We start from the raw sequence: 25,289 nt of genomic DNA on the forward strand, positions 1-25,289 counted from the left end.
TTGTTAAAGGCCATAAGCTTCATCTCTCACTATAACATGAGCTTTATCCTGAGTCTTTCCGGACAGGAATTTGAGTCCTTACAATACCTAACTTTATTCATACAGCAATGGAGATGTTTGGGTTTGATATGAAGGGGAATTTGTTTTCTGGTAGCTTTTATGATTCTCCAGCACTAACCTAGTGCTCTGCATACCAAGAATTGTCTTGCAGCACTTCATAAAAAGCACAAGGAACAGACTAGGATCAGGAAAAGCCTAGGTAGTATTTGTTGGTGTATCATCAGCTTGAAATCAAGCCTTTTCTCTTAATGAGTGAGATTAAGTTTAACATGGGGAAGAAAAATGCTAAAACTCCTTCTAGATCCAAGAGCTAGTCCTTACATTCATATTTGGAAAAGTAAATTTTTATTTCATGCTGGTTTGTCTTTAAGCATGTGGGTATGTTGCCTATATCCACACAAAGGATGACTCTGATGCAATGTCAGTGTAATTGAAACAGTGATGTGATTGCCTGAACAATTCACCACTAGCTTTAGTTGTCTAGGATATAACACCTGTTATGCAACAACAGTACTGTTGTTACAGTGAAAAGCAATCAAAAGTGGGTTATCCATTTTCAAAGAGAAGATGTTTCACTATTCCAGGCAACATTCAGGGCCAGGAGCTCTTCCCTCTTCAGCTGTTGTTTCTCTCTCAGTAGTAGATATTGTCAAGCTTTTCAAATTCCTGCTTTATGTCCTATCAGGTTACTCAGGGTTAGCGATCTCATCTTACATGGTTTGCAGTACCCGACTTGGATACAGGTATTAAGAAAGAGAGTTTGGGTGGAAAGGGAGGTAGAGGTAATCACCAATTTCACTGAAACTGTGTTTAAGGCACTCACAAATATATGTGGGAGGTGGTTCTAAACTCTTGTCTTGGCTCAACTTTATACAGTAACTGAGATGTTTTTTCCATATGTAGCTGCCATATGTATGTTGGATAAAGTTGTTTTCAGCTCTGTTGAAGATCTTCCATTTTACTTAAAGAGTTAGTCACTGAGAAACACTTTTTCAGTAATCTGTTGGTTTGGGCTCTGCCCTGGATTCCATTCCCCTTCCACTTCAGACAGAGTGAAAACATGCTTATATGACCCCATTGCTTGCTTAACAGGGGTCATATGACAATGAAGTGTTCTTTCTGTTTCACATGAGATAGGTTGACTTGTGGTAGGGTTCTGATTCCAAACGAGATTTAGAGCTGAAAACCTGAGCTGAAACTGAGCTCACTGTGTGTATGGTACTGTAGAACACTCCAGTCTGCTTCTCACTACTGCTTATGGATTGGTTTAGTTTGCTCTCTGCTAGCTTTGATTTGCCCATGTATTGCACTGAGAACCTGCATGCCTAACCAATTTAATGATTCCATTGTTTAGTGAAAGACCTGTGAGTCAGGAATTCAATAAATTGGAAAACTGTTAAATAAAACATAAGTGAATGCAAAAATAATCATTTAGTGGACATTATGAAAGGACGCTAAACCAAACAGTTCAGACCAATAGATGATGTATAACATCTAAACAAATATGACAACTAATTAAGGATGAGATTCCACATTCAGGATGACAGGCATTATAAAAATGAACAGCTAGGTTACGTTCGGGAAAAAAACCTGCGCTTTGCAAATGTCAGGCAGACAGCTCAGTAAGCAAAAAAGCTCAGTTATCCAATTAAAATAAATGTGCGGTGTTCTCAGTATAAAGAGCTAAAGCATCCTTATGCTGAGGAGTTAAGATCCTGAAATATAAGTGGAGCAAAAAGTGCTCTCTATAAAGCTTAGTGTAATCTATCAAGATTAACATTTTGCATGCTGGCAAAGTCATATAGTAATGTGTTTCAATTTTTGAAATAAGAAACATTAGACTAAGATCAGTACCAATTTAAACCCCAGGTAACCCCAAATATTAAATTGAATTCATTATTTGCAACCACAATGTGCTAATAAACTTGCCCTGATGGCTTCTATGGGAAATAGATACTATGGTAGGTGCCCTCCTCTTTCCTAAGATCCTTTCTGATACTTCATGTAAAATGTATTAACAAGTTGCATAAACGTAATTTAGGGGAAAAGTCTTCATCTAGAAGTAATTCCTGTCCTAGGAAAGACTGAGGATATTTTTAAACATTGGCATGTGCATGGATGGTTTGAGAGAGGCCGCAAAGTTTCAAAACCAACAGTGAGAGACGCAATTTAACCTAATCTGTTGTTGTTGCATTCTAACAAAAGGAGATTATTGCATATCAATGAGAAGTCAGTGGTAGAAAGAGATTGCACTAACAAATCAGCATATTGTCTCACAGATTAAAAAGACGCATCAAGGATCATTCTCATTAAACCCCATTCCTGTAGTCCAGTATGTGATACTTCACTTTTTCTCAGATCTCATTGCCGTTGGTAGATTTCTGCCATAAATCACAATAGAGAAGAGATAGCAGGTACCAAATATTAATATTTGAATCTAAATTTCAGTATTGTCACTGATACAATATGACTCCCTACTGTCACAGTCTTTCTTGCAGCTATCTTTCTCTCGCTTATGCCGGTCTCTACTTAGCTCATGCAAGTATACCCAGATCATGGAAGAGTGCTATAGGCCGTAAGTAACAAAAACTGATCAGTGGAGCTCCTAATGCACAGAAGGAGAAAAGTATGTGAACACAGGTTCCTCTTTGAACACGGATCTAAGGGATATGATCTGGGCTTCAGTTAATAGTTTGCTTGGCAAACAATCCCTAAGACATATCCACAGATTTTTTTTTTTTTTTGTAACACTACCATGAACTTACTGCTAGTTTATATTAAACTGGACCCTTGTGAAGAATAACAGCTATATGATACATCCATTTTATTTTCCTTTCTTGTGCTAATTAATGGTGTCAACATGGAAATTTATGTAATTCCTTTAGGTCATTTGATCTGACCCAATGTCCTTCCACTGTAGAACTGGTATCTGAGATATCCCTATATGAATGAGACTGTAGATCTCACACATTTTATATATAGTGCAAAGAGTGCAAAGTACTGTGATCTCTGTAACATGTGCACTGTGAGGCTGTTCCTCACAGTAAAACTCATTGATAGCAAATTTTCCCTAGAATTGAAGCCACTTTTTTTCTTTTTTAATCATCCTATTAGTCTTAGAGATGATCTTAAGCATGTCTCTTTCTCATTTGAGCTACAACAGCTCTATAAGTGTCCAAAAGTCTTGGCCATTTCGTGACCTTCAATAGATCTATCACTTTTTATTGTTCTTTTTGGATTTATTCCAACTTTAATATTTAAGTAGAAATAATGCAGGAAGTTTTTAGGGATAGGGTATTCAACACGATTTCTTTTGCTTAGCAACATCAGACCCACTTACTCCCTCAGAGTTTCAGATAGGAGCCTTGGAATGCATACACTGAAGGCTATTGCAGAATTATAGCAAGGCATGGTTAGATTTAACTTACACATGCTTTGTTTGGTTTTGTTTTTATCTTCTTTTTCTGATGTCTCACTAGGTCATATTTTATTTGGCATGAATCCACAGTTCAGCTTTCTGTATAACCAATTGGCAAAAAAGACAGATGATACTCAAAAGAAATTATTATTTAATGCATTGCTATAAAGAGCTGTGCTTGTGTTGCAGCAATTCATATAACAAGGCCTTAATGGAGGATCAAATGCAAAATCTTCTATGTCTCTGTGGGCTCAGTTTTGCATTTGGCTCAGTGTCCTCAGATTCTAAAATCTTATATGGACTTGTTAGTGTTAGGTCAGGGTTGGACTGGGTGATCTTGGAGGTCTCTTCCAACCTAGACGATTCTGTGATTCTATATAAAGACACTTTTTTTCTTCCACTACCACATGAAACATCATATTGAAGATAATGTTCTGAGTGTGCAGATTTTTACATTTTGTGTGTTTATACTTGCTGTAACTTAAGGCAGTCCTGAGAGTTAAGCATAACAGTAATTTTTTGTTTGTTTGCTGTTATTTGAGAAGAGAAATTCAAACCCTTCTGAAGTATACAGCAGTATAGTTCTGAATATTTTTATATTAAAAATTTTTTACAGTAACTGAAAAACTTACCTAGAATCATTACTTGCAACTTCTGTAGAAGATGGTAGTGTAGTAGCCTGCAGCTTCTACTCTCTTTAGTCTGGCTGTGGCATGTTAGCTGCTGATCACCACTTTTAAATGAACAAGATTTGACATTTTAAAAAAGGCAGCTTTTAGGTAGATCATGTAGAGCAATGGTTGCTTGTTTCTCAGACAAGTAATTTCAATCTGCAGTTTTAAGTATTGGGGAAGTGTGAGATCAGAATCAGAAGAGGCAGTAGGAGTAGAGAAATGTATCTTCTGTTTGCACTTTTGCTATAGAAAAGAAGTCTGCTGTTTGTATCTTCATAACTGGCAGCAGAGCAGATCTTCATTTTAAGCCAAGATTTAAACCTGTCCCTTGGAGTAGGTCTCCAAAACAAGAGCTTCTAAGTCTGGAAACTTATAACCACAGACAAATTTTCTAATAGGATATTCAATTCAAGCCATTTGCAGCAGAATTAACATGCAGCAAAAGGCTTTTCTGGGGTTTTCCCCTTCATAAGATGGTTTATAAAGCAGAAAGCAGAAAATTATTACTCGGACAGAGGCTTTAGGCTTTACCAGGGGAATCAAAATGGAATTCAAGTTTGTGAAGCACCTGATTTATATATTAAAAAAAAAGTCTGCAAATGTTCAAATGATAGGTGAGAATGTCAGCTCTGCAGTCTTTGAGAAAAAATGGAATGGCTGCAATACACCCACCTATGTGTGACCTTGTCACCCGCAGAATTGCCATGTTTTTTGTGAAGTGAGCAGTTGCACTTGCAACTCTGAATGTTTCTGCCATCCTCACCTTATTCTTATAGAACCTCTGTTTCACATCTCCTTGTACACAACTGTTGATGTTCACCCAGATGGGCAACAATCCAACTTCATATTTTCTGAAAAGAAAAAAGAAAAAGTGACGGCCTGGAGATAACAACATTCTTAAGTCATCCTTAATTTACAGATACAGCTGATAAAATAACTGAGGTTTCATCAAAGAGAGATCTGGAGCCCCATTGCTCCACAGTTAGAAAGTAAAGTTATTTCAGGTAAAAAAGCAAGCAAATGAGGAAAAAATAGTTTTATCTGGGAAGCCGAGAAGCAGCTTTTATTGGCTGAAAGAGAATATAGAGAGAAATTTGCATGTTGCCAAAGCCAGTAAATTCTGCTGTACAGATGAGTTCCTATGGGATGTCTCTGGATTTCGATGGATGCCCTTTTTTTCCTTTTTTTTTCTTTTTTAAAATGTGACCTGCCACTAGGCCCTGGTATAGAAATTGTTCACTTAACCCAGCCTTCAGTTGACTTTGTCCCCTAGTGGGGAGAAAATGTAATTCGTATACTGAGATTAAGAGGAGGGCATGCATCACCACAAAGTGTTGTGCCAATCATCCTTTCTCAGTCCAATCTGAAGACTCTTATCTCTGGAAAATGTGAAGTGGCAACATGAATAGGATAAGCAGAGAAACATGGCCTACTTTTTTATAATCTTCTTTTATAGCTTTACTCTCAGTGACTTTGACGGGAAGTCAACAGAGAAGTATTTTTACCCAATGCCAGATTAATGGAAATATGTGTAAATTTGTGCTCTCATTGAGTTGTTCACCTCTGTCGCATTCGGTCAGCCTGCCTCCTGGCACCATTAAGTAGAATTTTACAGCTGTGTGGAGCCTACCATAGGGTTGGAGACAGGAAAATTGTGTGTCATAAATGCAACACCCTGAGAAACAGGTCCCCCATGAAATGAATTATCATAAGACAACTGGAGATTTGTGGAAGCAGAAATCAAGTATCTTACTCTTACAGAAGGGCAGAAGGAATTAGGTACTGTCAATTACAGCTGCAGCAGAACTAGCCGAGTCAACTGAAATGTTTATCATTGATCTGCCTAAATCCAGAGGGAGCTCTTCAGAACTTTTTCATCACACAGCAAGCTACAGTCAGGACTAGTGGAAATTCCCCAAGTACTGGTTACAGTATTTTATTCTGATTTTTCTGGTCTTTTCAAGGTGTTTTGTATATAACTGAAGTCACCTAAAGAGGTGCGGTCCAGCTTCAGCAGAGATGTTTGCCTACACTTGCCTTGTCTACTGACAAAAGACACTTTTAAGATCTGCTTTATTTACCTAGAGATTTCTGCACTTTTTCCCAAATTTGAAAGTTCTTATCCCCTCCAATTTAATTCCTAAACTAAAATTTCATTTTGTTCATGATTCATGAGTGAATGAGGAGCAAGTAATTTTTTCAAATTTAGTTCAAAGAGATATTAAGATCTTAACTTGCCAATTGCCACATCGTTTTCTAAAAATTGTATTATATGAAGATTAGTTAGAATGGTACAATATTTACAAATATTGTTGTCACCTATTTGTGATAACTTAAAAAATCATATAACATTTTCCAGTGCAACAGCTGGTGTCTGAGTTAATGAAATCAGCTGTCAATTAAAAAAAAAAAATCTTGACATTTTCTAGGCTTCTTTTGCTTCATGTTACTTCTGTTTATTGTTTTTGGAGAAGCAACCATTGTATTGTATGTAATAGTGACTATATATTTTAGTATAAGGCAAAAACTGCCAGTTCTTTTTAGACTTTGTGGTTCCTTAACCTTCTTAGAATCGTAAAGGACACAGCTGTTTATTTTGTTAAATTTAGCTGTTTATTACTTCTTTTTTCTCCCATGCACTAATTGCTAAGCCTTACTGTAGCTTTGAATATCTCCTGCCTGTGTATGAATGTTGTAAAAGGATGGTCAGATACCATCTTTGATAATTTTTTCTCCTAAACTAACTTTCTTTTGTTTTTCCTCTTCAATGGACAAGAAGCTGTACTGCAAAAGTAGATGATATGCTATGCTTTTGGCCAGATAAGTTGTGTATTCTATTGGCCAAGAAATCTGGATAACTTTCTTCCTACTCATTGCTAGTATTACATTTAAGGTTTAAGAAGGAGAGAGGAGGGAAGGGGGAAGGAAAAAGAGAAAATGTGCTGGTAGTTATGCCAGTATGCTGAGGGAACTTAGCAACAAGGCAACAGAAGTCATGTTGCTGAGTGAGCAGAATGAAGGAATCTTAAATAACTTTAAGGCTGCTGAAAAGGAAAACTCATATAGTCTATGGTGCTTGTGATCATTCTGCAGAAAACTAGACAGTGTTAAAAGAGAAAAGTTTGAAATATTTTTCATGTAAGTACAAGCGTGCAACAATATTAATAGTGTGTTTTAATCAGAGAAGAGACAATGGTGTAAATTTGATATTTAGTTAGTTAGTTAGTCATAATTTACAGGGCTTTGACCAGAGCAGTTGATCATCTAAGGTGAGCTGTTTTCTGTAAATTCAAGAATGGATGTCTAAAAGCAAACATTTATTATACAAAATTATGGAAGTAAATGTTTTTGACTGGAGAGAATGAATTTCAGGATTTTAGCATGAGCCAAGTAACAAGCTGGTTTTGGATAGGTTATGTATATTTTTCATGTGTCATAGGCTAGCTCTACTTTGACATAAGGAGTGATAGAACTAATAATGTGTAGTGTCATTGTTACAATAAACAAACAAACAAATAAATAAAAGTTTTTGACATCACTGAAGGTATTTAATTTTTGGTTGAAAATTCCACCAAAGCAGGAGAATCCACAGCTGTCCTCCTCCTTCCTCCCCCGGGCACGCAACAGGAAGAAAGCATGAGCTTTTATGGCAAATTGGCTTTGGGAAGCTACAGATTAGTAACAATTAGCGCCCCCCCCCCCCCCCCCCCCCCCCCCGAATTGCTCCAACTGTCCCTGGGGTTAGACTGGCAACCTGTACTAAGAACTGAGCTGAGCTTTCTGGCTGATGGATCATTACTTAAGGAAAACAGCTGTGTATTGAATATTTAACATGATCAAAGAATAACTACATAATGCAAATGCAGCCATCTCAGGATTATTAAGATATCACCACGGGTTGCCTGAAAAAGGAACTCCAAGTTGTCAGTTATGTCTAGTAACACTGATTAGTGATAGTCACTTGCGTAGCAAGGCAACATGTAGGCACAGGCTGCATACCTGTAAAGGTTTAGCTACATTCTGATAACTTTGTGCTGTCTACATGTAAGGCCACAATGACAACTGCTGAATCATGGAAGAGAGCCATAGCAATTCAATGCAGTCTGTCCTGGTAAATTAATATTCCATAGTTCATTCCAATGGGATTAAAGCTATTCCTCTGCCATCCCTGGTGCCAATCTTTCATCAGGCCTTCTGTGGAGTTGGGAGCTGAGGGTGACTCAATCTGTTCTCCCTAATTTCTGCATATGGAAATTCTCTTTCAGCCTTCAAAGATAAATTTGACCTCAAAGAAAACAGAATGCAGGCCTTTCTCCAACTAAGTTTCATTCCTCCGTATGCACAGCACAAATCATTATTTATTTATTTATTTTGTGTTTATACTTTCACAAACATTTTGTGTAATAATCCACCCTAGATATGTTATTTAAGGGTAGTTGAAAACCAAGCTTTTCTAGAATCTCAACTGCAAAGGCAAAGCAACTCTCCTGTGAGTTTGTTGATAATGTGGAGAAAACAGGAGAAAGACTTTTGCCAGATGAAATTGGTAGTCTTGGGGAGAGGTTTAGGGGCTTTGCCCTTCAAGCCACTTCTAATTATCTCCACATAAATAGAAAAATCAGCAGTAGTTTGTAAAATGCCCATAGGACACTCCTTCCTTTCATAAAAATAAAAGTCTGACCTAAAAAATAACAGAAACAATAACAGAAGACTTTTTTTTGCTGTTAAGTGTTTGGTACCATGCCCTCATTTACAATTGGCCATCTGTCTTTCAGAAAGCTTAACTTAAAACTGAAAATGCCTCAAGATGGACCTTGCAAAAGTTTGCAAAATTTCCTTATGACAGGCATTTACAAAACCTTTGGGCCTTCCCCTTATACATTGAGCTACTTGTAGCTAAGATGTATTTAATGGAAATATTACTAAAGTTTAAAAGATTACTACTAAAATTTAGCAGCTGTGATTGCACTCTTTTCAGTAGCAATTGCATTCCTACAGCACAGCTTACGAAAGTTTTCTGACATCTTATTTTATATTTGATCCAGGAGAAGCAGTTTACTTAAATAACAACTCAGTGGAGGTTCTATTTGTTTGTTTCTTTTTTTTTTTTATTATTTATTTTAAAGACTCTTTTTCCAATTCCTAACATTAAAATAAGGGAGTTTAAGCGAAGATCAAATAGCGAGTAAAGATTTAAGTATAGCAGAGTTGAGGGGGTGGGAGGGAAGCAAACAGATAGAAGACTTATGCAAACCCCCAAAGATTCTTTTTTCTTTCTTTCTTTTTTTTTTTTTTTCAGTAATTATGTTGACTAACTACAAAAGCTATCTTTCAAGAAAGAGCTGGGGAAAGGGGATGTCTGTGCAGAGAAGCAGCCCACCAACACACTTGTAGAGCCATTCTTTCCAGACAGTGCCTTTGGCCTATGCTGAAAAGCATAATACAAAGCCATTTTAAAAGATAATGTGTACCCCTCCTTAGCTACCTTCTCTTTCAAACGAAAGTTCATTTGTGCTGTAGAAAGCACAAAGGCAGCTGCATTTCACTTTTTTTTTTTAGCCAAGACCTGTCGCAAACCTAGTCAGCCTGGTTTTAAGACCTTTGTTATTGGCCCCTGACTGATATATAGCACTGTGACAGGCATAAGTTTTCTCCTTATTCAGCATGAAATTAACTTGGTGTGTTCAAAGAAGCAAAGCTATCAAGCTAGGATCGTAATCAGTGTTAGCTTCTTCAGGGGAATTTTCACAGCCAAACACTAAAAGGTAATCTGCACATACAACTACTCCCACGAGCACATTGTAGCAATCGTTCCACGCATGCTCAAGAGCAGAGATGCTCTGGCTGCCCTTGCAAAGGGGTGAAAAAATAAAAGAATATTCTTCATGCCTTCCCTCTGCCTTTCCACAGTAGCCCCAAAGTTGTCACAATGCAGCCCAAATGCATTGTTTTAAATATGTTTGTAATGAGTAAATGTATTCATAGCCATTTGGAGCTGGTATTTTAAATGTTTAAATGCCTTTTGGGAAGCTTTAGGCTGAAACACTGTTGTTAAGACACTGAAATATTAGTAAATCTTGCAAACGACACAAGTTTTAATGTTGCTCATTTCTGTGGTGCTACATGCTGTGCTAATGACCTGGCGACTGGATTTTGTGCTTTTGAAAGCAGAGCTATGTGCTGTAAAACTTTTATCTAAGTTGAGCTGCCTCTCTCTAATGAATTTTTTATTTGTTTACTTGTTGTTTCACTAGAATTTAAAAGTAGCAATTAAAAAAAAAAAACAAACTTACCCTGAACAAGGAACTTGCCTTCATTCGAAGTCTAATATAATGATGGAAAATACATCATTGTGTGTCCAGTAAAGTGAAAAAGAATCAAGAAAAATGCATAAATATGCTTAGTACTTTACACGACAAGAAATGTATAATTCATGTGATGATGGTATATATGCACATAAGCTACCACAGACATTTGCCACGCAGCTGTGCCTGTGCATGCCGCTGCATAAGCATAGTGCACTCTCAGTTTGTCTGAAATTCCTAACACCTTTTGAACACAAGATCAGGCCCAGCTTACTCTCAGCTTCCAGTGTGGTTTGCTTAATAAAGGATCAGATAAATTAAATCGAAATACTGGACAAGATATTGGGCCTATGACCATGCAGGCATAAAACATACAATTCCCTTGTGAATTAATTCTATGCTTAGTCTTAGTGCTGTTTAGTGTTTAGAAAAAAAAAGAAAAAGAGAACAAGAAAAAGAAAAAAAAAAAAGAAAAAGAAAAAGAAAAAGAAAAAGAAAAAAAGAAAAAGAAAAAGAAAAAGAAAAAGAAAGAGAAAGGAGAACAAGAAGGAGGATGCAGGTAATTACAGTCTGGTCAGCCCCACATCAGTTCCTGGAAAGCTATGAAGGAAACTGGAAACTGTGAGACCTCGCCTGGAGTACTGCATTCATTTTTGTTGTTGTTGTTGTTTTGTTTTGCTTGTTTTTATAAAAACTCCCCAAATAAAGTAAGCAGTACATTGCAGTCCACTGCAATTCTGGTTTTACAACGTCTCGATGGTTGTAGGGATGTGTGAGTGCACTACCTTGGCCTGTTCCAGGTGAGGGAGGCCTAAATGGCACATTCTGCATTTCCACTGTTGATTTGAATCAGACCCTACACCAGCCTGTCCTATCCACCATGAGTTTCTTTCCATCAGAGAGATAAAGAGAGCCCTTGAAGGAAATGGAGAGAGAACCAAACTGATCATGCAGATAGTGCCTGGAAACATGGGGGCCACTAGGGGAGCATGGGGTAGCCAAGGTCTATCCCACACAGCAGCCATCAGTGTAGAATGTCCTTCTCCAGTTTCATTCAGGATGATCTGTATGACCCTGCAGGACCAAAAGCATGGATAAAAACCTTTTGGTTTCTGACACCAGGGTTGATGCTGCAATCTTTGCTCATTCCAGCAGAGCTTCTATGTGGAAGTGGAGGCCATGATGGTGTGGGGCCTACTCCTGGAGCTATCACCTGCTGGGCCGAGGCTCCCCAGATCTTGCTGCGTGTGTCCTTGGCCCAGAGCACCACTGCCCGTTTGTTACAGTGTTTCCTTTACCCTGGCCTTGCCAGGAGTACAGTGGGAGTGAAAAGGACGTGGAGATGCCACCAGCTCCAGTCCAGGAGGGGGAGGAGGAGGAGGTGGAGGAAGCAGCGACACACACCAAGATATTGGTGGGCCAAGCATATACCATGCTGTGGAGGTCATATTTCTAGAATTCGTTTTCTGGGGCCTTTTGACAACTCCACGGATGACAGTTTTACATGAAATGTTACCCCATCATATGTTTTTAATGAATGGTCTTATTCAAGGTAGTAAGGGTTTTTTTGTCCTTTCTCAGTGTTCCATTAATAGGTGTTCTATCAGATGCATGGGGTAGAAAGTCTTTCCTTCTTACAGTTTTCTTCACCTGTGCCCCAATTCCATTGTTGAGAATAAGTCCATGGTGGTACTTTGATGAGATTTTTGGCATCTATAATCTTTTCTGTTACATTTTCTGTAATATTTGCATGTGTAATGCAAGAATGTGAAGTAATTACAGACTACGAACTGGCATCTGCCAACTTTGCAGCAAGTTCAACATGGTACAACATGGCTAAGGTTCATGAGGTTCAACATGGCTAAGTGCTGGGTCCTGCACATTGGCCACCATGACCCCATAACCCCATGCAGATCTACAGGCCTGGGGGAGAGAGGCTTGAAAGCTGTGCAGAGGAAAAGGATCTGGGGGTGCTGATTGATGCTCCCCTGAACGTGAGCCAGCAGTGTGCCCAAGTGGCCAAGAAGGCCAACGGCATCCTGGCTTGTATCAGGCATAGTGTAGCCAGCAGGACCAGGGAGGTGATCGTTCCCCTTGTACTCTGCTCTGGTGAGGCCGCACCTCGAGTGCAGTGTTCAGTTTTGGGCCCCTCAGAACAAGAAGGACATCGAGGCCCTGGAGCATGTCCAGAGAAGGGCTAGGAAGCTGGTGAAGGGCCTGGAACACAAGTCCTGTGAGGATTAGATGAGAGAACTGGAGGCGTTTGGTCTGGAGCAGAGGAGGTTCAGGGGAGACCTCATTGCTCTCTGCAGGTACCTGAAAGGAAGGTGTGGGGAGCTGGGGGTTGGCCTCGTCTTACAGATAACTAGCGATAGGACAAGAGGGAATGGCCTCAAGTTGTGCCAGGGGATGTTTAGGTTAGAAATTAGGAGATATTTCTTCTCAGAAAGAGCGGTCAGGTGTTGGAACGGGTTGCCTGGGGAGGTGGAGGAGTCACCGTCCCTGGGGGTGTTCAAGAAAAGGTTGGATGTTTTGCTTAGGGACATGGTCTAGTGGGTGACATTGGTAGTAGGGTGATGGTTGGACCAGATGATCTTGAAGGTCTTTTCCAACCCAAATGATTCTATCATAAGTTTGGTAACTAGTCGTGCTGTTGGAATATACCTGTCTGCCAGCTATGGAGATAACCTTTTTAGTTGATATACATATGTGCTGCGGAGAGTTCTCCAGTGCTCAGCACTGCTGAGTGGGTTGTTAGTAGGCCCAATCTTTAATCTCTAGCTGAAAGGGTTTGGGTTGCTGAATGTGACACAGCCCACAGAAGCACAGCAAGGAGCCTCAGCTGGATAGGGCACACATGGCAAATGTCTGCTTGTGTGTGAAGCAAGAAGAGAGAGAGGAGATTATCAATAACAATAACAATTGGGCAACAAGCCCACAGACAAATGCCAGAGCACTCACTCCACAGAAGGGGTGGAGTTTTCTTATCTCCATCCTTTTGGTGCCAGAGGTCTACAGATCAGCCTTAAAATGGTGCTACTGGTGTTAGTGGAGAGTGGGATGCTTCAGTGCAAGGACAGAAACGAGCAATGGGAGAATAGGGTTGGGGAGAGGCAGAAGGTTTGGCAGAGGTGTGAATGGAGGCAACACAGACCAGCACCCCAGCTTTTTCCAGTGTCATTCAGTTTGACTTTAAAGTGAAACGACAGAAAACCTCTCCTCCTCCTCAGTTCCAAAACTTCAAAGGAGAGCTCCAAGAGAGAATAGTGTGTTTTGAGAGCTGCAGGTTTTTATTATGCTAAAATCATAACATCTAAAATCCAATTCAGTCCTTGTTAAAATAAGTGTAATGAAGAATTTATTGGTATTTCCACTAAAATTAGTTAGAAGGCAAACTTTAAAAAATGTCACGGATAATTAACTAGGAATATTTCTCAGAAGAGATTTGTTATATTAAAAGGCACTGAAATTACTAGTGTTAATCAACTATATTGTATTAAAAAAATTGTATGGATTAATTAAATTCTTTAAATATGAAGAAATAAATAAAAAGGGGGGTATAGGGGAATCACAGGCTTGAAACTGTGTCTTCTGTCATGTTGCTTTCCCTGCACTTTTTAAGTACCTAATTTAGTAAGAATTCAGATTAAACAATTCTTCTTGGTCAGCCTAAGCCATTTTTAATATTCAAACTTGTAAGTAAAAAAAGTTGCTGAGTATTTTTCATTCACTTGCCTTGAATGCAGATGCTGGCCTCTCCCTCCCACCCCAAGCTGCACCTAGTCAGTAAGGGCCAAAGGGTTAGGGTTAGGCTAAATAGAGTTTGTGATATTTTTTCTGGGATTCTTTGACTACTCATGCCTATAGTACCTGGTGTTTCTAGATGCTCTCCTGCCTGAACGAATCTGGTGTTATTTAGCCATTAACTTCAGATTAGAATTGCATTCAGCCCGGTACACCTGAAATTATTATTTGCTGATGAGGGCAATTTAGCCTCTACACTACTGAGTTGTGTCCGTCCCCCCCCCCCCCCCCCCCCCCTTTTTTTTTCATAAATATATACTACAAATTTGCAGGATACAATTTCTCTTTTTTTCGTGTGGAAGCAAATGGAGCAGTTCCTTTCTTGTCTGGGCTGAGACAGTGTTGTGTGATGTTAGAAAACAAAGTAGTTATTCTGTTGATGGTAAAGCAGCAGGCTTAGGGGCTTAGGTCTGTGGTATCCTCCTCAGCATAGTCATCAACTCCAGTACATGTTCCTCATCTAAAACCACCTTATCTCATTGGTGCATACATTTATAAAATCTTATTCAATCCTAAGTCTTGAAAAAAAAAAAAAAAAAAAAGAGTATTCTGTTGTTAGTACAGGAAAAGCAAGCTTTTATTTGCCTCTTTGAATATTGCTACATTTCTCCAACCCAACTCTTGCCAGATCCATTTGCACCAGGGAAACTACAAAAAATATCAGGGGTGCTCCGTCTATCTACTGCACTTACACCATAAAGAAGAAACTGTAAGACTGATCAGCAAAGTTGTCCTCTACCTACCTCTAAGATAAAAGGTAAAACTCTCTTTGCTTATAGAAAAACATAAAATGAGATTTACAAATGGAGAAAATTTAAACTAGTCTTCCCATCCTGCACTGGCATAAATCATGACCCAGCCTCCTAAAATACAGTGAAGTCTTGCTAACAGAAATTGTAATATGGCTTTTGCACATGGGCCACATGCATATTGCTTTCAAGACCCTGTGTTAGTATTGTAAAACAAATTTGCCCTAAAGATCCTCTGGTTCAGTAACTACTATTGAAGAGGCAGTCAGAAGTAGACCATTTCATTGTTTTAAACTAAATACTTACTCTTGAAAGCTGGAAGACACAGATATTATTATTATTATTGTTATTTTAATTAGACTTAATGTTAACAAAAAAATAATTATCTTATGGTTTTTCTGTCTCAGTGATATGTATTGTCATAAAGTCTTGTCCCCCCAGCTTTTTATTTCAACTGTGTGGTGTTTTAAATGATGCCAGGTAATACAGAAGGCTATGTGTTAGAAACAAGTCACTGGCTTTTTTCCAAAAGGTGCTTTATAGAAAAGAATATTCCTTGAAATTCAAAATCTCTTCAGCCAAGTCTCTAGTACTCAAAGAGTTGTTCTATATACAAGGTTTGTTATAGTACATCCCACATAATATGGGTACTTTTTAGTTATGTGATGGAAATACTAACATATATTTATGTAAAATGCAAATGCACTTAAAATAACCTAAAATGTTTGTAGTGAAAGACTATCACTCAGACAGAATGAACTGCCCTCATTTTTTTTTTTTTATTTTTTACTTTATGGAGGCAGTAAACCAGAGAACTCCTTCACCTGTCAAGTTCAGATCAAAGAATTCACTGCAATTATATTAATTGAAACATCTGAACACTCTTACACTGGAATTAGGCTTATACTACATGAAAAAGTTAACTTTTGTAACTATTTAAAAATACAAAATAGACATTTTTCAAGAAGTCTTCTATTCTTGCTTTTTTTGCTGGTGTTTGTTTTTACTTTTTCCTCTGAAAGGTGTGGTCATTTTGCTATCACTCAAGTAGTAAGCTAAAAACCTGAAAACAGGTACACCTGTGTTTCAAGTCTCAGGCATTTTTCAGCCCGTGTCTCCAAACATAGCTAAACTGCTTGTGAGGAACTGGGCATCAACAAGAGGCTTTACTGGTGCAGTGGCGTTTCTGCTTCCTTGAACAGTGCTGCTGACTGCAAGGTCATTTTTCAGATGTGAGGGAGCTGAAAGTCAGACTGCATTTTCATGCAGGGGTTGGACTATGTTTGGGGGGGAGGAGGGTAGTTTTTTGGCTGTGTAGGGATTTGTGTCTCAAGAAAAAGGGCACGGGTGAGTGTTACCCAATGCAAACAAACACGTGGCTGTCCTACTTCAACTGCTTTTCTTGTATATGCAGATGAAAAATCTCTTACTGTAACTGGTTGGAGTCGTTCCTGAATACGAAAGCTGAACTGGATATGTGATGCTGCCCAAGCCCACTGCTGAGGCAAGTTATTTCCACACAATTTCAGCCTCACCCTGTTGGGGAGGGGGAGTGAGGGTGCCACTGGGTGGGCATCTGGCATATAGCTAAGGTTGACCCACCACAAAGGGAGCACCACAGTGACCGTGTGGGAGTGCTTTGAGAAGAGTGGGTGTCATGAAAGAGTACAGCACATATGTTTGGAGAAAGTGGAAAAAGGGCTGTGAGACAGGGAGCAGGAAGTCAAGGGACTGTTGAATGTTAATATAGGCAAGAGAAAGACAAGATGCTTGGCTGAGGAAGATACAATAATTGAATGTTGTTGTACTTTAAGGACTTCAGTAGCAATGGCATGAAAGGCTTTTATATGTTAAGAGATAAATGCAAACATTGTATATGAATTTCCAAGAAAACTTGGAGAAAAGGTGCATGAGGCTACTAATAAAATTTTTGTCCTAAAAAATAGGTGGTCTGTTTACACGCGGTTAACAGACAATAAAGGATAATGCTGCAGAGTAGCCATCAAAAGCAGAGGTGAGAAGCACAGGGCACAAAACAAACTTTTACCCGGGCTTTAAATTGGACTTAAGGGATGCGTGATAGCTGTTCTTAGTGCATCTTCATTGTGTGGAGTGCCCAGTCATGAGCCCTTATCAAAGGATCTCTGTTTGGATCAAATTCTGTAACAGGTATTGTTGTTCATTCAGGTCACTTCCTAGCAATACACCAGAGCTACCATGACAGACAGTCAGTGTAGCACTTCATTTGTCTTTTGCAATACGTGTCTTATTAAAATAGTGCTATCCCCAAGTAGTTTTAATGAGTTAATAACTTTTACTCTGCCTATTTGTGATGCAGACTCATTAAACAGATGTGAACAAGTATCATTGCAAAAAGAAGTCCTCTGGCTGTGGGGACTGTCAGCTGAAGATACATCACTTCCATGGTACTTGATTAGAAGTGTAAGTTGATAGTTTGGCACAAGTACCCACACAAACTGTAGTACAAATACTTAATTGGCTTTTTCTGCTTTTGCTGGGAGGTGCCAATTAAGCAGACTCGACTAAAGTTGTTTAAGAGGGCAGCAAGTGCAAAATCAAAAAGCTGTGAACTTGGAAGGAGAAGGGGGCATTACAGAAGATGAGCTGAGTCCCTGCATTCAGAAAAAAAAAAAGCCTCCTAATTTGTAACCAGCAACAGAAGCACAAGCTTGCGATGAAAACATCCCTAAAGCAGTTACTGAAGTCACTTACAAGAAAAAGGGAACATGCAGGTGCAGACACACACACACATACATGCCCTGATGGATGAAAAGATTTGTGAATTCCTTCCAAACTGCCCATCTGGTGGCTCTGTTTGTATTTGAGTGGCTTTTAATCTCTCTTATAATTCAGTTGTAGTTGTTGGGGTTTTTCCTGTAACGTTGATGCCTCTTACATGATATCTAGTCACCAATCTTACTGAAATTAATGCTAACTGCAGAAATAACAGAAATATTATAATAAAGAAGCCATTTCCTCTAGAAACATTTGACTACAGGGTGAACGATCTGGCCTGAAGTGTGCTCCAGGAGCTCTCATAATGTCCCTCACTGGTGCTCACTAATCCAGGACTCTCTCTTGCTGGAAGGTGATCACTGTTTAGAGACAACAGACACAGGAAGTGTGGTTGGGAAATCGTACAATTGCACAAATACCTATTTTCATTGTAAGCCATCACAGTATAAGTATCTCATATTCAGATAGAATTATGGGCATATGAAAGTAGGTCCATAGATAGATACTGTGCCTTAATGATGATTCAGGAACAGTCTAGGATTGTCAGGTAGTAGGTCTTCAGAGTTCTTCATACTTTGTTTAGTAATAAAAACAGTAGGTAATCTCTGAGTTGCCATGATTTTTAACTGTCTGAAGTGATGCAAACAACTGGTACCTGTGTGGGTTTAGTTTTCGTTTCTTTTTTTATAGCCCTTATAATGAACAAAAGTTGTATATCTTGATTACATCCCAGCTCCTGCTTTCTGTCCTGTCAGACAGTAGAGAAAGGCTTTTGAATATCATTGTTGTGCATGCTTTGTGAAAAAATTGCTGTGTAGAATTAAAGAATGTTTTGCACCCCTTAATTGGGGAGAAAAGATGAAGTATGAGATCATACGTTAATAAAAAATAATATATATATATATATGCATATATATATAGAAGAAATCTTAGCTTGTAGACTTAACAGAAAACATGAACCATCTGTGAATGTTACTTGCAGATCATTTGCTTCATTGGCAAATATTAAACTGTGTTGTAATGATCCAGTGAAATAATGGAAATGGGTTTTAACATTAAAATCAAAGTGCAATTAGAACATTGTTTGGCAGACTAATTTAGTAAGAAGAAGATACCCAGCTTTCTGATTTATTGGTCACATGTTTCAGTAGAACTACAGAAACTGGGATACAGTTTTATATTTATGTATTTTTAAATTATTTATACAATTATGAAAAGACAGTGCAAACATATCTAGGTATTTATTTTGTAAGACTGTTTTTTATATTTTCAACCATTTTCTTTAATCCTGCAGAAGTTGAAGCTTGCACAATTTTAGGAGGTAAAGACAGCTGTACCTTCGTGTTTTGCCTTTGTGTATGTTCTTGTGTGGAAGGTATAGCATGTTAGTTTTTATTATTCAACTATGAGAAAAAATGGGTAATCATCAGTGTGGCCCAGAGTGTTTTGCAGGTAAACCCCATATTGCAGTAGATATAATTAAACAAAACCCACTTCAGACCATCTTCAGAATACAAAAGGTTAAAAAAAAATGATTTAGTCTTGAAATCCCTAAAAATATATTTTTATATGTAAAATACAGGTACAGAGTTATGACTGCAATTTAGTTGCCAAAAGTGCACTACAAATGGTCTCTGTTTTGCTGTCTTCTATGGAGCAATGAGAAATTATGATAGGTAAGGGCTGACCATTGATGCACACACTCCTTGTGCTCTTAATTTATGTACAGGGTGCTCACAGTAAGAATATATTTACTGTCTTGTGCATCTGAACACTAGGAACTCAGCTCTTAAAATGAATACCAAGTAGCTGAAAATACCGCATGGTTGTTTTAGGTGTAATAGCTTTTTAGAGCAAAGACTGTCTTTTTCATTTGGTTTATACAATTGGGTCTTATTTGTGACTAGGTTCCCGGGTGCTACCACGATGCAAATAATGACTATTTTTTAAAAAACACACTGTGAGCTCCAGTCTAGCTTAGGAGTAAATATTTAAATACCTCTTATATTGAACATTTGCTGAATGCCTTGGTATTCCTCTTATAATTTAGTTTATTTATTTGTAGAATAATGTTTCAGGAAAAAAGCTTATGTGACTGTGATTGGGGGACTTTGAAGTCTTCAGCACTTTTCTGGATAAGGTGAACAAGAAGTGGAGCAGATGATTTCAGCTCTAAAATGAAATTACTTAATAGTGTTCCTTCTGAGGCCAGAGGTATATTTCCAGGGGGCAGGCATGAAGTGTATGCCCATAGCACACAAGGAAAATGCTAAGAACTAGCCATTTCCATTACAGTCAGTTCAAAAGTCAAATGATTCCTGGTGAGGAAACAACAGCAGCAATCGGGGTGCTCCAGCTGCACAGCACGACTGGGGCCTCTAGCTCTCGTTTTACCTTACTGAGCAAAGCAGGGCAAAAATATTTAAGTTGTTGTAAATGCTTTAAAAACAAACAGACCTTGAGCTCAAAAAGCACCTTTAATTTACTTCGGCTTGTTCCTTGCATGCTGCATGTAGTGGAATTCAGTCTAGTTTGGTGTGAAGCAGCTCTCATCTCACAGCAGTACTGGCTATGTTGGGGCTGTCACCAGCGCATAGTCCTCTGTTGCTGAAAAATACACGAACAGATAGAAGCTGGAGACTGGGTGGCTGTGATGGCAGCCCTAAACAGGTTATTTTCTTTTCCATATAATGTAAATGTGTCTTATTACTTTATTTGGATGAGAAAATTGGATTCATTTAGCCATTTATTCTTAGACCACTGTTGAGTTTGTCTCCCTGTGACATGCTGGTGACCAGTGTGCCATACTAGATTTGTTGGCCCTGTATGTTATGTAGTGTACTTTAGGTGTACCAAGGAAATTATAATCTGCACTAATTTAGCTTTCAAGTTTTCTCAGTTGGCAGAAATGCTGTTTTATGTCTGTGTTTTTTGTTAACCATAATACCTTTGACAACAATGCCTTTGGGCAGGGAGGACGTGTTGTAAGGACTAAATGTTTTTGCCTAGACTTTCAGCTACAATCAGTGAGCAAGTATAAAAGTTCATCTTTCACCTGCCCCTCAATAACCACTGTGATTCTTGTGTGTATTTGGCTCTGGCAATAATAGTTCTACTTAAGAACTCTTAAGTTCTTAAACATCTCCACAAATGCTTTTTTTGGGAACATGCTTTACAAGAGATAAGCCAGGTAGTGGTGATGAGGCAGAGGATTGAAAGCGTATAATGTGTTCAGGATCTGAAAGTAAGAATGGGAACTAGATGTTACCTGAAGGCCAGGAGTAAACTAGGAGTTCAAGTTTCAGCATAAAGTTAAAGCTGGAGGCTATTGTTCCAATGCTTTGTTTTAATCCTTGATTGAATCCTGATTCTGGGCAGGACAGCGCTTTGTCTGGTATCTTGGATGAGTTCTCTCACCTGAGCATGTTCTGGCTTTGGATGACACTGTGTGTCCATCTACCAATGTAGCCATGCTGACAAGGAGTTCTGCAGGAGACCTACCTCTCTAGTTTAGAATCAGGGCCTCTGACAAACCAAAATGAGGTGAGACTAAGGCAAAAGTATTTTACATATTCTGGGCCATTTCACTGAATGAATCTGCTATAGGGTTTAATATGCAGAAGCTGGCAGTCTGTTTTTCTTGCCACCACTAAATATGGATCAAACAAAACATTTCTCTAAAGACAGAGAGCTAAAGAAATCTGTGAGCATCATGCAAATGAATCTGCCTTCTCAATTCAATTTCCCTTCAAACACCAATGCAGTGTAGGTCTCTGTAATGTGATAAATCAGCTGAAGCAGCAGGAAGAAGAAATAACAACTTTTTATGCATTTATTTCTTTTGAGCACTTCTGAAGGTTAATTGATGATATGATTTCAAGCTGATAAACACAATAGTAGCATTTAGATGTTTTCTCTAAGACAACAACCTGTGTAGTCTGTGCCACAAGGACTCTAAGTATGAATATATAAAATGATCATTCCCCTTCTTCCTACTCCTAAAAAAATAAAAGATAAAAATAAAAAAGAGACCTGCTCCATTCAGTCCAGAGTATCTCCCAATCCCTGCGGTGTCCCAGATCAGATGACACCAAGTTGGGGGAAGTGTCAATCTGCTGGAGGGTAGGAAGGCCCTGCAGAGGGACCTGGACAGGATGGGTCTATGGGCAGAGGCCAATGGGATGAGGTTCAACATGGCTAAGTGCTGGGTCCTGTGCTTTGGCCACAACGACCCCATGCAATGTGACAGGCTTGGGGCAGAGAGGCTGGAAAGCTCTGCAGAGGAAAAGGATCTGGGGGTGCTGATTGATGCTCACCTGAACACGAGCCAGCAGCGTGCCCAAGAAGGCCAACGGCATCCTGGCTTGTATCAGGCATAGTGTAGCCAGCAGGACCAGGGAGGTGATCGTCCCCCTGTACTCTGCTCTGGTGAGGCCGCACCTCGAGTGCAGTGTTCAGTTTTGGGCCCCTCAGTACAAGAAGGACATCGAGGCCCTGGAGCATGTCCAGAGAAGGGCTAGGAAGCTGGTGAAGGGCCTGGAACACAAGTCCTGTGAGGAGCGGCTGAGGGATCTGGGGTTGTTTAGTCTGGAGCAGAGGACGTTCAGGGGAGACCTCATTGCTCTCTACAGGTACCTGAAAGGAAGGTGTGGGGAGCTGGGGGTTGGCCTCGTCTTACAGATAACTAGCGATAGGACAAGAGGGAATGGCCTCAAGTTGTGCCAGGGGATATTTAGGTTAGAAATTAGGAGATATTTCTTCTCAGAAAGAGCGGTCAGGTGTTGGAACGGGTTGCCTGGGGAGGTGGAGGAGTCACTGTCCCTGGGGGTGTTCAAGAAAAGGTTGGATGTTTTGCTTAGGGACATGGTCTAGTGGGTGACATTGGTAGTAGGGTGATGGTTGGACCAGATGATCTTGGAGCTTTTTTCCAACCTTAATTATTCTATGATTCTATGATCATTTCAAGTCTCTTCGGGGACATAGTACATGGATACATGTACGTGCTAATCCACAAAGTAGATGGGGCAGGAAGATGACCTCTGAGCTGTGAATCCCCACAGATGGGAAACAAACAAAAAAGAATGGACTAGGGCAACTTTGCAATATGAAGCTGGCATATCGTGATGATAAACAGTCACCACTGGCACAACACTGTTGTTCAGCTTTCAGCAGAGTTAGTCTTGCTGCTACCACTGGGAAAACTAATAACACAACAAATGAAACTATTGTTCAGTTTCATTAAAAAGAAATCTGATAAGATGGGCAAAATTGAATTAGCCAATCTCAGTAGGGTTACTGCTTGTTGGAGCAAAAGCAATATCAGCTCTAATAGAATATGGCCCAAATAGTTTTGGCTGGTCCAAGCAGCCATGGAGTTTGAATTTTGTGTGCAGCTGCTGGCACAGCCATGCAGCACGCTAATGTTAGCATTAGTGGGTCAGCACTCTCCATCTCCAGCAGCAGCTCCATAGCCAGGGCTGGCAGTGATACTTGCTAGATCAATGTGATGAATAGGTTTCTCTTGGCAAGGCAACACAGGGCTTCCTTCCAGTGAGGCTCACGTGCCACTACCGAGCGTCTGTCAGGTAAAAGGTCCCCTGAGATCTTGCACTTTGAATCCCATACTCTAACCATCATTGTAGTTAGTTTGCCAGTGGTTGTAACTATTATGTACATTTCTTTTAAAATATACATATTAGAGTCATAAAGCTGAAAAAGACTTTCATGTCCAGGCTTCTTGATGCTATAGGCCAGTGTTGGTTTTATTTTGAATATTTGGGTCTCATGCCTAAGTCTCAGGAGAATACTGTTGTCTGTAACTGTGCATTTTCTGTAATGGTCCTAGATTGACTTTGAAAGGTTTAAACACTTATATCTCTAAATGGTGACTCAGAATTATGACACCTAAACTAATCAATATTTGCTTATTTTATTGTGGAAAACTAAGTAGTTATGACCTACAGTTAATATGGTAGCTATGTTAATGGCACCTGGTAGGATTCCTGAGCTGCCTGTGACACAGTCCAATTGTCTATTCTGTAATTTGTCATTGCAAGATGTCTGTAAGCACAAACACTGGAATGGGATACCATGTTGTGTGTTTTTATAAGATACAAGGGACTGCAGAAATTTCATTTGTACCTTTAGTAAATGTGTGAGTGCATCTGTCTAAACCGTAGGGTATGGAGCAGAATTCCATTTGCTAGAATATATAAAGTCAGTGTTTGGTAACAAAAGCTGGGGTGAAAAGGCACAAAGTGTAGCTTTATATATATATATATATATATATATAATAAACACCTACATATGATGTTTGGCAACAAAAAGGATATTTAAGGAGGTTAATCTGAATTAAGAGTTGCAGAGGGTTACCTAGCTAGCATTAAACCTCTTTGAAGTCTTGTAATTAGAATATCCTTTATTCAGTTTACATTCCTTATTTCTTGTATAAAATAAGGTTATTTAATTCTGAATTAAAGACTTACCAATGATTATTTTTACACCTTATTCTACTAGAATTAAATTTCCAGTGCTTTGTTGTTGTTGCTGTTTTTTTTTTAATAGCAGGCATTTAGCTAGCTTCTACTAATCAAAACAGTGTTGCTACAGAGAGGACTTTTTTCCTAAGCATGGCTGTCTGGGGACTTTAAAGCACTGCAGTAGCAATTTTGTAATGTTATATAACTTGTTGCATCTTCTAAAATATCTCTTATTTTGCATTGTTCTTGTAAAAGTGGTGCATTCTAACATTCACATTTAAATAATATGTTATCAGATATGTTAAAAGCCTACTGTCCTTAGATGATCAGACTGAACTACTTCATTTTCAGTAGGTGAGGAAATGAAACATTCTGTAATAGAAATGTAGATCTCCTGCCTTTGGAATGAAATGACCTTGCATGGTACAAGATTTACATTTAAGCCAATGGGCACTAAAACTGCTATATGCAATCTTGTATTTTCAACTAGCTGTAAATCCATTTTGTAAAATCAAAATGGAAATTATGTTCTGAACACTTTTATTTTAGCAGCTTTAAATAGAGTCATATAAATAAAACTGTTAGATGACAAAGACAGAAAAAGAGAAAAGAGAAGATCTGAAGAATAATGTTTCAGAGCGAGGACATGTGGCAATTGTCACAGGGAAAAGGTTCTTGAGCCACTGCTAGGATGTTCTTGAAATATGAAACAGTACCAGGGAAATTGAGATGGGTGGAAGTTTGATGTGAGTCTGAAGACCTGAATTAGAAAAAAGCTGGAAATAGGTTCTAAGAGGGCTGCCCTCAATGACATCTTTGGAGCTCACAGCAGCTGTAGGAGTCTGCTATAGCATCATGCATGCAAAGACTGCAAAATAAAAAAAGGTCTTACTGTAAAACAGACTTTGGCAATGTTGTTAACAGTTCTTTCATATGCTAAAGGAGAGACTGAGTCCATTTTACATGTTTTCTGAGTTGTTCATTTGGACTGGTAGGAATGACATATAAATGTGATTTGAAACTTGATAGCTACCTACCATGGG

General features: G+C 38.9%; 1 long non-coding RNA gene across 1 annotated transcript in view; it reads left to right on the forward strand.

The window, feature by feature from the left end:
• The first annotated feature begins 7,851 nt into the window (after positions 1-7,851).
• LOC308178457 overlaps positions 7,852-25,289 on the forward strand; it is a 32,231-nt gene continuing 14,793 nt past the window's right edge. The window contains exons 1-2 of the long non-coding RNA XR_013939776.1: positions 7,852-16,228; positions 16,425-16,514. This is a non-coding gene — a long non-coding RNA (uncharacterized lncRNA). The remainder of the gene's footprint in view (positions 16,229-16,424; positions 16,515-25,289) is intronic.

Source organism: Anser brachyrhynchus (assembly GCF_964034855.1).
Source record: "Anser brachyrhynchus genome assembly, chromosome: 15".
NCBI classification, from domain to species: Eukaryota; Metazoa; Chordata; class Aves; order Anseriformes; family Anatidae; genus Anser; species Anser brachyrhynchus.